Here is an 11855-nt window from a genome sequence, read left to right on the forward strand (position 1 = left end):
TCAATTCTTCTTGTGGATCTTTGATCATCATCTTTCAGTTGTCTATACTTTTGTCTTTTAATTTCTGAGGTGGGATTGTTCCGGTGATCAATCAGTATCTTTCTTTTTACATCTGTTAGCTTTGTGTTTTACTCGTCACTTTCATCAAACCAGTCCTCGTGTTTGTGATCTTTCATGACAATTGTTTCTGAACAGCTGTACCCCATTTTTGTTTAGAGTTTTCCCGTGTCATCTAATATCTGGGGATATTCATCTGGTTAATTATTGCTTAGGTCATGTTGATATAATTGCTTTGCAGAGGAATCATATAGACATACTGTCTTAAATCTGGTCTTCAGCATTCGTCCATTCCTGATGGTCTTTTCAAGTCTTATTTGTATCACTGAGTTGACAAGACGATGGTCAGTCCAGCACCAGCAGTCTGTGAAAGGGGCAGCTCTTGTGATCATTACATCTTAAGTCACGAGTTTTTACAATGATATAACCTAGTGCCAGTGTTTGGACCTTGGATGGTTACAGGTAGCCTTTTATTAGTTCCTTTGCATGTAGATGTGATGCATAGGTTGAATTCTGAACACTTGGATAGGAGAAGGGTTCCATTTGTATTGATCTTATCCACTCCATGTCTACCAATTGTATATAGCCATAAATGAGTCTGCTAACTCTGGTGTTAAAGTCACTAAGCAGGAACACTTTGTCATGGCTAGGGACTAATGTAAGTACTCTATTGAGGTCAGCATAGAAAGACTTAATGTCTTCATCATCAAGAGTCGGAGCATAAGCACTGAGCTCTGTGGCATATGCTATTAAGATTTCCCTGATTAAGAAAGTGATAAATGTTGAACATAAGACATTTCTTTCAAAATCACTGTATAATGTATTAATGTTAATTCTTATGACTCTTTGTAACTAATTGCCTAATAAATATTGAAAAATTAAGTCTCTGTATAGCTAGAATATCAGTGGGAAATTAGTTTTATACAAATTGAAATATTAAAAAGTGATTCACCTATCTGTTGCTAAGCAATAAAGTAAATGAAAAGAGGTAAAAATATTTCCTATGCAGTATTTATAAGATCATCTTCACTGTATCATTTCTGGGGTAAATTTGATGATAGTTACAAAGCTCCTCATTCCCTTCCCATACACAAATTTCTGCATGTGGTAAATCATTTGCTAAGCATTTGCATGGGGGGATTACAGACTAAGGATATTATTAGGAGAACGAAGCAAATCACAGACAACTTGGCAGTGTGTCCATTAATTATGTCCCATCCATGACCAAGGGGCGATGGGAGTGTTTGTTTTGCCTCTGACCTTAGTCCACATCATGACCTGATAATTTATTTTCATAAGTACAGGTACAACAGCCCTTTGTGTGCGGTAGCCTTTCCCATGGTATTTGTTTCTTTGAAAACGTATATCATTGAAGTTCTTGCTAGTTTATCTATACTTGATCACTTTTTTGTAGATTTGACAAAAAATTTCAAGTTCTTCTTGAACTCCAGAGATTTCTTCACTTGTTTCAAGTGTCGCCTATGCTTCCAAGGCTTCCTTAGTTTCCATAAATTAAATGCCTTCCAGTAAGAGTTTGGCCTTGCCGACCAAGGCAACAGTTGTCACAGCTTGAATTACTGTGAATTGTAGGTAATGTAGATACTTTCAAAGTTGTGACAGGCCGAGAGAAGGTTGCGACTCAGACAGGATGAAATAGTCCGTGAGCCAGCACCCTGATTTTGACCAATCGGTACCATCTGGGGGCACCAAACATTTTTTGTATTTTCTGATAGCTCTATGTATCTGCAACACAATACAGCATGATGGACATGTGTGACTCACAGCTTAAGGTCAATCAAGCCGTTGATTTGTGGGTAGGGTCTAAACATAAAAAAGTCGTATTTCCGACCGCAATAACAGACAACTTTATTCTTGTGCAACAAAATACTCACGGGAATTTATTCAGATCCACAAACCTGAAACCTTTATGTTTAAATTACATCTTATAAGTTATTACATATGCATTGGAACCTTTTTAGATTGTCCATTACAGTATTTGATAACAAAAATTACAACAATAGCACATTATATGAAAATTAAAATAAAGAGGGAACGTCATACATAATCAACATTAAATTTTCCAGATACCTGTATAAGCCTATACAACAATGATTCCATTTATGCAAAATCAGTTCATACTTAGCAGTGTATGACTACATTGTATTATACATAAAAGGAAACCTTCAATGTTTATATGGTTTCAATGTCACTGTCACTATCTGATCCACCTTCTTGCATATCACCAACATCGTCATCCTTCATGTTTTCGCAATCCTGCAGGATACAGGCCTGAGTACAGGGCGGTCCATTCACAATACACTGGCAGAATGGCAGCTTGCATAACTTCTTGCATTTGCAGGAGAGGAACTCCAGGACTACATTCGGAGCTGGTGCTCCTGTCATCCAATTTATCTGCAGTTCTCCATCGTTACCCAACGACCAGCCTTTGCACTCCAGTGGGCTTGGCACTTTTGGATCTGCCTTTAGTGCACGATACCAGAGGGCAGCCTGATAGTTGGCCCTCGCAGCATATAGATACAGTCCTTACAGGGGGGCAGCTGTGCAGACTCTACATGTCCGTCCTTCACCCTGAACAGTTCATAGCGCATCTCGTTAACATCGCAGATTTCTGAGTGAATAACGTAGAGTTGACATGAAATTCTTCCAAGACTTGAAAAATTTCATCTTTGAGCTGCCACTCTTCGCCAAGTTTGATGAAGACATCTCGGAAGTGATCATGTGTCATAAGCAGTTTAAGTGCAGCTAGCTTTCCTCGACCCCTAAAAGCGCTGACTGTGTCACATTTTGTAAATGAGTGTAATCCACGAAGAGAAGCAAACACATCATGGCCCATGGCAGCTGACACTTTGGAGATGCTGATATATTTGGTTTGAGTAGCTGTACCACATTTCACATACACACTGCAGTCAATTTCTTTGTGGAAGGCAAGGCATTGAAGAATGATGTCTGTATCTTCAGCTATCATGATGATGGACGATACATGAGGAGCTGCATGCTTCGTGTGAAAGATGACTCTGGTGTCCGCCTCCGCCTGGGACGTTTTTAGGTTGTCTTCTTCAATAACATCATTGTGCGAGTCTGAAGCAAAGGTTATCACATGTGACATACATAGTTTTTCCACCCAGTTTTTCTCGCATGCTGGACTGCTTCCATTGGCTGACAAGGAAGCTGGTCAGTTTCCTCTTACTAGCATTGCAGGACAGAAGATGTCTCCATTGAAGGATCTTGTGACCAGGAATAATGTTAGTGAAACATATCCCACTTTCTGAACCTCGTATGGCCCTCTCTGCTCCATTGATAGATAGCTGCCAATAAACATCAAAAACATCATCAATGCGTTCACTGCTAGCACTAGTCTGAATGACAGAAATAAGCATCTGTTCCACCAGCTCTTCAAAAGTATGCTTGTCACCTTTCATCTTTTGAACAATGCTCATCCCGTCAATGATACAAGCAAAAGGATATTCAATCTCTTCAGCAGGTGATGCTTTGGCCTCTAGTTTTCTCGCTAGAGCTGCTTTGTTCATCTTCCTTGGTGAACCATCTGTGTTGGCTAACGACCAGGGCACGGGACCGAGTGGATGTTTTAGAACTTCCTTCATGCTAAGTTTTCTAGACGAAGCAACAAGTATCATATGTGCAAATAACCTGTTGTCACTTTTCAGGATAACCTCTTTATCATTTACTTTCGTTTTTTTATTTTTATGTACCGTCAAAAGTTTTCAGATTCAGCCAAGGATGTGTCTCAAAAAAAGTTTTGTCCTCTCTCCAGTCGACTGTCCTGAAATTTCAGAGGAGCTTAATCACCCTTCTTCTGGGCCGATAGGAGATCATGAACTACAATAGCAGATGCAGCAGCAACAGTGGCGGTATTTAGCAGCCCAGTTTGTCCTTCAGGAAAAGGATTGGTCCAGTTATTTTCAAGAAGGTCCATGATAGCCTGTAGACATATTCATCTTTCTTAATCTATGAGGGTGTCAAATCATGATGTATAGCAGCACGATCCAAGACATCAGTCATCTTGCGCAGCTGCCGAAGGCAACAGCTGTGATATTCTGTCGTCAGGTAGTAGCGAGTCACAGCGCCCTGGTTGAGTGAGAATCCTTTGGTACCACCTGAGAAATAAATGTCAACAAATTTTGTTTGTTACGGGCCTCAAAGGGAATCAAACAAACTCTTTAGTACATACTTGATGCAGTATGATTTATCATATCAAATCAACAAATGTTAATATGGATACCGTCTCAGTGATTCATTATTGAACACCTGAGCCCAGTTTCACAAAAAGACTTAAATCAATTGTAAGTCTACAATTGTAGTGTTTAGCCTGTAAAAATACACTTTTATTGTATTTCATAAGAATTCTTTAGACAAAAATAAAGCCTACATTACTTTTGGATCAACTATGTGAGGTGGAAGAATTCAATCCTTCCATGAAAAACTCTTTGCAATTGGAAACATCCTTGAAGGGTTTATGAGACTTAAGTCAGAAGGGGCCCTAGTCACAACTTACCAGCAGTCTGGGTGTCCTTATTCACTGTCTCCTCAATCGTCTGGTCAACTGGGATCCATCCAAATGTGTTTGTCACTCATCTGCCCAGAAAAGCCTCCCTGTAGCATGTGTTGGTGAACCTGTGGATGTGTGTCTGGCAGCCTTGTCACATCGCAGTAGTAGGCAGACAGGTACAGTATATGAAAATGTGCATGGTCCATCATTATCGAAATTTTTTTAGGTTAATGTAATTAATGAACTAATTCAAACCTGCTAATATTCTTCATTAATTGATCAGCCTAGTTAACTAACTATACCTGGCATAGTTCTGTTAATCATGTGCAAAGCACCATGGTATCGTCCTGTTAATCCCGGGCATATAGAGAGGCCAGTTCCCTTCTCGTGATGCTCTGATCAGATCTAGCAAAATCCCTGCCAGATCTAGGAAGGAGGATCAGAATGATGCTAGTTGGCCACGGGTGCTGTGTAGCTCATCTAGGTACTGCAAGAAATGGGTGAGAATGACCAACACAGATGCATTTTCCAATACAAATTCCAGACTGTCTTAGCATACATCATCATGCAAGGTTCTGACAGCTTCGATTGTCTCTCTCATATGTCTGACGTCTCCAACAAGGTATTCTTCTAGCCAGGGATAGAATCCTGTCCAAGCCAGTCTCAATAGTGCCTCATATACGAGTTTGCAGAAACGGACACCTTGACTGTAGTGCCGTGCTTCAAGCACAGTGGTGATCAAACCTTCAGCTATTATACCCGATTCCACAGCGAGATCTCTCAAGCCAGCAGATGCGAACCTCTTCCCAATGATCGACAGAAGATTAAATAAGGTATGGAATGCCCCCATGCGGATCACAGCCTTTTTGAACAGTTCACTACTCTTCCATTTGATTTCCACTGCTTTTGCATATAGAGCTTGATAGAAAACAGAGACGATCTCCTCCAAGTGCCCTCTTAACGAGAGAATGCCTTGATGAAGTCATTGGGCTTCAGCACGGCATATCATTCCCGTGCTGAAGGCTTGTGACGGGCAAGAGGGCTCTCGAACTGGGGAATTTCTTTTCCTCAGTTTGACTCTAAATTTCTCTCATTCTTTTTCTATTACCTCTTATTGCTTATTCCTCCTTCATAATTATCAGCTGTCTCCAACCTTGCTGTCAAAACTCTTTTACCCATTTCACTGTCCAGGTTTTTTAGAGGGGACATTGTATCCATGATCGGTTTTTATTTCAAAATCAATTGTGGGAGCTGTGGTGGTCTTGCCAACTGCCCGAAAATGTTTGGACACCTAGGAGTGTCAGTATTCCCATACTGGCACGCGGAACTATCTCTTAGGAAATTTGGCCTTCGGATTCCAGGGGTTGGCGATTTTATAGAGATAGGACTCTCGGCATTCTGTCCGGTTTGCCTGCCACTATGATTAGAGTGGGGATGATTGTATTCATGAAATGCTCTCAGTCCCATCAAGCGGGTTTGGCATACACTTGAGCCACTCTAATCATAGTGGTACCATCCCTTTGTGGTAGGGTAGGGAGTGGACATTTGGTAAGCAGCTTTCACAGGTGTCATTGGTGGAGAAATTAATTCCAGGAAAGGCTAACGGTGTCTTCTTTGGAATTTCAGACAGTCTTAATTTTTTCTCTCCCTTAAACTATATTTTTTTCCATTGTTTTTTTTTCATTGTTATTATGACCCCTTCCCTCCCCCTGAAAAAATAATTAATGAGTAAACTTAATATTCCCCGTACCCCTGGATCAAATGGCGAACCCCAGACACCGTTGACGACTTATGCTTGTTTAAATAGGGAAAGCTCTGTTGACAACCTCGGCAATAAAAAGGATTCCTCCAACAATACTTCTTTGACCAGTGTTGTTAAAGACAATTTATCGGCACTGGTGGAAAATGATGCTTGTAATAACCGTAATACTTTACTCTCTGGTTCTGGCTCATTACCAGATCCAACAAAAAATCTGAAAATTCTCCATTTAAAAAACATACCAATTGGTTGTAGCTATGACATAATTAATGAAGCCTTCTGTAGATTTGGAGCAATCAAAGAAATTTTAATGGAGCTTAATGGTAGTAAAGGCTTTTGGGAAGCTTGGGTATCATTTTCAAGTTTTGAGATTGCTTTAGAAGCAAATAAAAATTTAGATAGCATAAAAATTGACAATTGTTTGATTTCTGGGGCTTTATGTGATAAAGCACCAAGACACCTAGAGGTATATAAACCAGAAGAATGGATGGAAAAAGAAATAGAGCATAGACTTCCAGAAGTAAGAACCCCCAAGCCCCCAACATGGATAATTGCATCTGGAAAGATAGAAAATTATAACTATTATAAGATTAGTAAATTTATACAAAAAAAAGTTGGATTAATTAAAAGTAAGGATATTAGTAGATACGGTAAGCAATCTGTTTTGATTAATGCAAAATCAGATACTCAAGCTCACATGCTTTGTGGCATGAAGATTGCAGAAATTGATCCTATTAAGGATATTAAACCACATATGAGCTTCAGCTATGGTAAAGGAGTAGTTTTTGATAAAGATCTATATGAATTCTCAGAACCAGAAATTCTGGACATGTGCCCTGCTAATGTTTGGAAAGTAAGTAAGATCCCTCAAACAAGCATGGTAGTTTTAACATTTGAAACCCCTGTTATACCAGATCATATAATTATTGAGAATGAAAGAGTACGTGTTCGAGAATATAAACCTAGGCCTTTACAATGCTTCAATTGTTTCAAGTACGGTCACCCTTCCCGGTACTGCAATAATACGAAGATCTGTATTAACTGTTCTTTGTTAGAACATGGCCAATGCAACAGAGATACAACCTGTGCAAACTGTAAAGATAATCATAAACCAAATGATAAAAGATGTAGAGAATACAAGAATGAAGAAGCTGCAATCTTGAAAGCAAATGCTGAACATATAAGTGTAGGTTATGCAAAGCATTTACTCAATCGGCAACTTAATTTTGCTCGCGCGGTTAAGATGCCAACAAAAGATTATAATCCACTACCCCTTACTACCACAGGGGGACCAGTGGCAGCACCTGGCCCGTCAGGTGCATCTCCCTTAGTGGTAGTAGCCCAGCCATCTGGGTCAAGTGCTCAGGCTATAAAAGCCAGAGCACAAACCTCCAAAGAGGTCAATATGGTGTCCAACACACCAAAAGTATTGTCACCGATAGGAGCATCTCCCCTAGAGGTAGTAGCCCAGCCTTCTGGGTTAAGTGCTCGAACTGTTGAAGTTCTAGCACAATCCTCCAAGGAAGCCAATGTGGCTTCCACCACCTTAAATGTATTGTCTCAGGCAGAATCTCTACCTGATTTGATGGAGATTGGAAAACAAGATCTTCCAAAGAGGAAAAGGTCCCCATCATCCTCACCTTCATCTAAGTCAGGTAAGTGCCCTACTGCTCATGATCCTAAGGTTGACTCTTGTAAAGATTCTAGAAAGAAAGAAAAGAAGAGTGGTGGCCTAGTAAAGCCTTCCATCTCCAGGCCTTACATGGCTTCATCTGAAAAGTCCCAAAAGACAAATGAGACAAAGAAAAATAATAACAAAAGATAATGTCTATCATCCAGTGGAATTGCAGAGGTCTAAGTACTAGCATTGAGCAAATAAAAACTTTAACCAGGGACTCGGACACGAAGGTAATTTGCCTACAGGAAACCAAGATCGGTGACAAACCATTTAATCCTGGACTCAATTATCATCTTTGTAGATCCCCTCCTTTGCAAGCTGCAAGAGCTCAAGGTGGTACAGGTTTTATTATTCACAAATCTGTAAAATTTGAAACAATCCCACTCAATACACCACTACAGGCATGTGCAGTTAGAACTCATATCGGGAAAAAAATTACTTTATGCTCGCTATATATTGAACCATCCTTAGAACTTTTCCTCTTAGATCATGCTGGTAATCCAAGAAGGCTTAGACTTTCTGACCTCCAAGACTTGATCAATCAGCTTCCTGCCCCTTTTATTTTAATGGGTGATTTTAATGCAAAGCATACTTTATGGGGTGGAAATGTGTGCGATAGATGGGGTAATCTTGTTGAAGAATTAATCGACAACAATGATGTAATACTAATGAATGATGGTTCTCCAACTAGGTATGATGTATTCCACAACTCTACATCAGCCATTGATTTGTCAATCTGTTCCTCATCCATTCGATTGGACTACCTTTGGTCAGTAAATAAACACCTACATGGCAGTGACCATTGGCCAATAATGTTAAATTATGTCCATAATCTTCCTTCTCAGTGTCCACCAAAATGGAAGATAGATGAGGCAGACTGGGCAGCTTATGAAAACTGTTCACACACTGATAAAGAATATGATGAATTTACATCTCCAGTGCATGCCTATCAACATCTTGAAAATATTATTGATGATAATGCTAGCAAGTTTATACCTAAAACATGCGGTTTACCTCATCGCTCTGTAGTTCCTTGGTGGAGTAAAGAATGTGCCAACGCAAGAAAAGTGACCCGAACTTGCTTCAGGAGATACTTGAGGACAAACTATTTAGCAGATAGAATAGCATATCTCAGAGCCTGTGCCAAACAAAAAAGAATTTTTAAAAAAGCAAAGAGAGCATCTTGGAAGAAATATATATCTAATATTAATACCAAAACTCCTTCAAAGGAAATATGGGACAAGATTAGAAAACTTCAAGGTAAATTCGTCCCTAAGCCTCTACCAATATTAAGGGAAAATAATAGATATATATCTGACCCCAAAGATGTAGCAGAGGTTCTTGCTAAGCACTTTGCTCATGTATCAAGTGCTGACAACTATTCCCCAGCATTTCAACAAATTAGAGCATCAACATCTGTTGTTCCTCCTGCTTCTTCAAATACTGAAGCTTTTAACCTGCCTTTTAGTATGGAGGAGATGCAAAATGCTATCTCCAGCTCTTCTTTAACTGCCCCAGGTGAGGATGGCATCCGGTATGAAATGATATCACATCTTCCAGTGGATACCAAGGAATTTTTATTAGAAACCTTTAATGGTCTATGGGCTTCCCATACATCTCCTGATTCCTGGCATACTTCAATTGTAATTCCAGGCCACAAGTCTGGTAAAGACCCAGAACTGCCATCTAGTTATAGGCCCATATCCTTGACCAGTTGCATATGCAAACTATTTGAGAGAATGATCAACAACAGACTTGTGTGGTATCTAGAATCAAAAAATCTTTTATCTAACAGACAGTTTGGTTTTAGGAAGAACCGAAGTACTCTAGACCCTTTGCTGATGTTATCAAGGGAAATTTCAAATGCTTTTTCTAACCAAAACCAGGTGGTGGGTGTCTTTTTTGACCTTGAAAAGGCATATGACACCACCTGGAGGGGTGGTATTTTAAAGCAATTGGCCTCGTGGGGTATAGGAGGACATATGTTCTCTTTTATTGAAGAATTTTTATCAAACCGCTCCATTAAAGTGAGAGTAGGGTCAGAACTATCTTCATCCTACATGCAAGAAGAAGGTGTCCCCCAAGGCAGCGTATTGAGTGTGACCTTGTTTGCTGTTGCTATTAATAGTCTCATTAGTCACATACCTCCTGGCATACAAGGATCACTATTTGTCGATGACTTTGCAATTTATTGTAGTGGATCATCTGCACTACAAGCATGCCAAAATCTTCAAATTGCAATAAATGCTGCTTCCGCATGGGCAAATTCTCGCGGATTCATGTTTTCTCCTCAGAAGACCAAAGCCATTCGCTTTACTCGTACTCGTAAAAGGGAAGAGATCCCCACCCTTTTCTTAAATGATTGTATTTTGCCATATGAGGATAGTGTCAAGTTTCTTGGAGTCATTTTCGACAAGAAAATGACATTTGGTCCCCATATAAATGACCTATCTATCAGGGTTAAGAAGTCACTGAACATTCTGAAAGTGATATCGCATTTTGATTGGGGTGCTGATAGAACAACTTTGCTTAGAATTTATACATCTTTGTGTCTGAGCAAGTTAGACTATGCATGCCAAATATATGGGTCAGCTACAAAGACTTTACTTGGAAAACTTGATATTGTTCACAATGCTGGGCTTCGCATCTGCACAGGTGCTTACAGAACATCTCCCATTGACAGTCTCTATGTTGATTCTGGCATACCTCCCCTTTCCATTCGCAGAGAGGAGTTGAGTTTGAGGTTTTTAGCTAGGTCCCTTGCTGTGAGAAACAATCCTAACTGTAAATATGTTAGGGCGCCTTTAGATCGGGCTCCTAACAGATCTAGAGTGCCTAAGCCTTTGGAAGTACAGCTGAAAAATGATGCTAGAGAAGTAGGCTTGTTAACAGCACAGATAGCAGAGGTAGGATATCCCAAGTCTCCTCCTTGGTGTAATCCACCTGTTAAAGTATGTTTTACGGCAGGAGGGAAAAATACCTTACCTAGTAGGGTAATGAAAAGTGAGTTTTTAAATCATGCTGCTCAACATCATGGGAAACATGTTTTTACAGATGGCTCCAAATCGGCTGCAGGAGTTGGAAGTGCAGCTGTGGTGGGGGATATTGTTATTAGAAGGAAACTCCCATCCTCTTGTTCAATTTTTACTGCTGAGTTGTACGCAATAATTCTCGCAGTCCAACATATTTTTAAAAATGGCAACCAAAATAGTTTTTATACAATTTTTACGGATTCCAATAGTGTTTTACTCTCATTAAAACAAATTATGCCAGGCCATCATCTAGTACAAGAGGTGCAGGACTGGTTAGTACTTCTGCAATCTAGGAAGAGTATCAGTGTTCACTTCTGTTGGGTCCCTGCCCATGTTGGGGTGGATGGGAATGAACAAGTTGATAAGGCAGCAAAGGAAGCTTCAGGGCTAAGTAATCCATCCCCCTTGAGTATTCCTTACAAAGATCTTAAAAGTGAGATTCATCTTTACTGTAAAAATAAGTGGCAAGCTCGATGGTCTGAACTGACCACCAATACAAAATTGAAACAAATCCACCCATTGGTGGATAAATGGTCATGTTGTAATTCTACAAGTAGAAGGGATACAATTATTTTAACTAGGCTGCGTATTGGCCATACACATGCAACGCACAATTATTTAATGAAGAGTGGGGAAGGGAGACAGGCCCCTCTTTGTAATACCTGTCAAGTGACAATGGATGTTAAACATATTTTAGTCGATTGTCCTGTTTTTAATCTCCAGAGGAGGACACATTTACTCCAGGACAAACCGTTAAGAGATATACTGGGGGAAAACTGTAATACCCTGAACTTGAGAAAA

Source organism: Palaemon carinicauda, chromosome 3 (genome assembly GCF_036898095.1).
Source record: "Palaemon carinicauda isolate YSFRI2023 chromosome 3, ASM3689809v2, whole genome shotgun sequence".
NCBI lineage: Eukaryota > Metazoa > Arthropoda > Malacostraca > Decapoda > Palaemonidae > Palaemon > Palaemon carinicauda.